The following is a 2843-nucleotide window of genomic DNA, read 5'->3' as shown; positions in this document are numbered from 1 at the left end:
AAGTCATTAGTATGTCCCGTGATGTACTCCAAGAAAAGGATTTTACAGGTACAGTGGGGATCGAAAGTTTGAGCACCCCAGGTAAAAATTTGTATTAATGTGCATAACGAAGATAAGGAAAGATGGAAAAATCTCCAAAAGGCATCAAATTACAGATTAGACATTCTTATAATATGTCAAAAAAAAGTTAGATTTTATTTCCATCATTTACACTTTCAAAATTACAGAAAACAAAAAAATGGCGTCTGCAAAAGTTTGGGCACCCTGCAGAGTTAATATCTTGTACTGCTCCCTATGGCAAGTATCACAGCTTGTAAACGCTTTTTGTAGCCAGCCAAGAGTCTTTCAATTCTTGTTTGAGGTATCTTTGCCCATTCTTCCTTACAAAAGTCTTCCAGTTCTTTGAGATTTCTGGGCTGTCTGTCACGCACTGCTCTTTTAAGGTCTATCCATAGATTTTCAATTATGTTGAGGTCAGGAGATTGTGAAGGCCATGGCAAAACCTTCAGTTTATGCCTCTTGATGTAATCCCCCATGGATTTTGAGGTGTGTTTAGGATCATTATCCATTTGTAGAAGCCATCCTCTCTTTAACTTTAGCTTTTTCACAGATGGCATCAAGTTACCATCCAAAATTTACTGAAATTTTATTGAATCCATTTTTCCCTCTACTCATGAAATGTTCCCTGTGCCACTGGCTGCAATACAACCCCAAAGCATGATTGATCCACCCCCGTACAGTTGGACAGAGGTTCTTTTCATTCAATTCTGTGCCCTTTCTTCTCCAAACGTACCTTTGCTCATTCCGGCCAAAGGTTCTATTTTAACCTCATCGGTCCACAGAACTCGTTTCCAAAATGCATCAGGCTTGTCTATACAGTATGTTCATTTGCAAAGTTAAAATGCTGATTTTTGTGGTGAGGACGTAGAAGAGGTTTTCTTCTGATGACTCTTCCATGAAGACCATATTTGTACAAGTATCTCTTTATAGTGGAATAGTGTACCACAACTCCAGTGTCTGCCAGATCTTTCTAGAGGGATCGTGCAGTCAAACGTGGGCTGTTCTGTCTGATATTTTTCTTGGTCTTCCAGATCTTGCTTTGACTTCCACTGTTCCTGATGACTGCCATTTCTTAATTACATTCCGAACAGAGGATATTGACATCTGAAAAAGCTTTGCTATCTTCTTATAGCCTTCTCCAGCTTTGTGAGCGTCAACTATTTTAAGTTTCAGTTTTCTAGATAACTGCGTAGAAGAACCCATGGTGCTGATTGTTGGGGCACGGTCAGATGAGTCTGGGCATTTAAAACCTTTGAGATTGACATTACCTGGTCTTCCCAGACGATGATTGAGAACAATCCATGACACTGGCAGGTCTCAGCTTTGCAAAGGGGGCAGTGCATGCTATAAATTCTGTAGGGTGCCCAAACTTTTGCAGACGCCATTTTTTTGTTTTCTGTAATTTTGAAAGTGTAAATGATGGAAATAAAATCTAACTTTTTTTGACATATTATAAGAATGTCTAATCTGTAATTTGATGCCTTTTGGAGATTTTTCCATCTTTCCTTGGTTTCGATATGCACATTAATACAAATTTTTACCTGGGGTGCCCAAACTTTCGATCCCCACTGTAAGCTGTTTTAAAAAATCCTATTATTCCTGCTGGGGGGAGCATGGGTGTAATATTCCTGCTAGGGGGATATGGGTGTAATATTCCTGATGGGGGAAGTATGGGTGTAATATTTCTGCTGAGGGGAGTATCGGTGTAATATTCCTGCTGGGGGGAGTATGAATGTAATATTCCTGCTGGGGGTGTATGGGTGTAATATTCCTGCTGGGTGGGAGTATGGGTGTAATATTGCTGCTGAGGGGAGTATTGGTGTAATATTCCTGCTGGGGGGAGTATAGGTGTAATATTCCTGGTGGGGGATATGGGTGTAATATTCCTGCTGGGGGTATATTACCCATGTAATATTCCTGCTGGGGGGACGTCTGTGCAGGAAGTTCTCGTAATACGATGGACACAGCGAGGATCTGGTCACACCTCAGTGTTCTGGATTCCCGAATTGCAGCAAAACACGGGACACGCTTGCGATCCCTTTACTTTCAATATCACCCCAATCGAGGCGTGATTTTGCCGTGATTGCCGCCTAACAAATCACAGGACTGCTTTTGGGAAACAGGCGTCCCGTGATTTTGTTTGTGTGGTTTGTCAGGTGACAATATTGTCCTGTGATTGGGGTGCCATTGAAAGTAATGGGATCACAAGCGTTTTGTGGCGATTCAGAAAGTGCAGTAATCCCACCCATGATCCAGAATTTCTAGATGTGATCGCAGCCTTATATTAGTTGCAGGGTTCTCCTTCTATAGATTCTGGGGGAACATTCTCTTCCTCAAACATTCCACACATTCGCTTTATTCTTTATTCCACCGCTAATATACACTCAGCATTGAGCTTGTACTGTGCTTTTCTCTCTGAGGACTCCAAGTATTTGAGATGGCGTTGGTCGGGAATTGAACCCAGTACAGCTGCTTGGAAGGCAGCTATGCTCACCACTGCACCACCAACGCAAAGGTAGCATGTCTTTGTAATGTGGGAGGAAACTGGAGTACCCAGAGGAAACCCACGCAAGCACAGGGAGACCATGCAAACTCCATGGTGATAGTGTCCTGGTCAGAATTTGAACCAAGGAACCCAGTACTGCAAGGCTAACCCCTAAGCCTCTGTGCTGCCTATATGCAGCCTCTGTTTTCTAAGGCCCGCCCCCGCTGAGTGGGGTACATCAGTTATGTCCACTCAAAACTCCTCCAGAAGAAATCCAAACTTAACCTAAACTACCATC

At 42.6% G+C, this 2843-nt stretch overlaps 1 non-coding gene across 1 annotated transcript; it reads right to left on the bottom strand.

The window, feature by feature from the left end:
* Positions 1–2499: 2499 nt before the first annotated feature.
* On the bottom strand, positions 2500–2571 carry TRNAG-UCC. The gene has a single exon. It is a non-coding gene; the product is annotated as a tRNA-Gly (tRNA).
* Positions 2572–2843: the final 272 nt, after the last annotated feature.

Source organism: Rana temporaria, chromosome 3, assembly GCF_905171775.1.
Source record: "Rana temporaria chromosome 3, aRanTem1.1, whole genome shotgun sequence".
In the NCBI taxonomy this organism is placed as follows: domain Eukaryota; kingdom Metazoa; phylum Chordata; class Amphibia; order Anura; family Ranidae; genus Rana; species Rana temporaria.
Note: the sequence above shows the minus strand (reverse complement) of the source record. Positions and strands in the feature narration are given on the sequence as shown.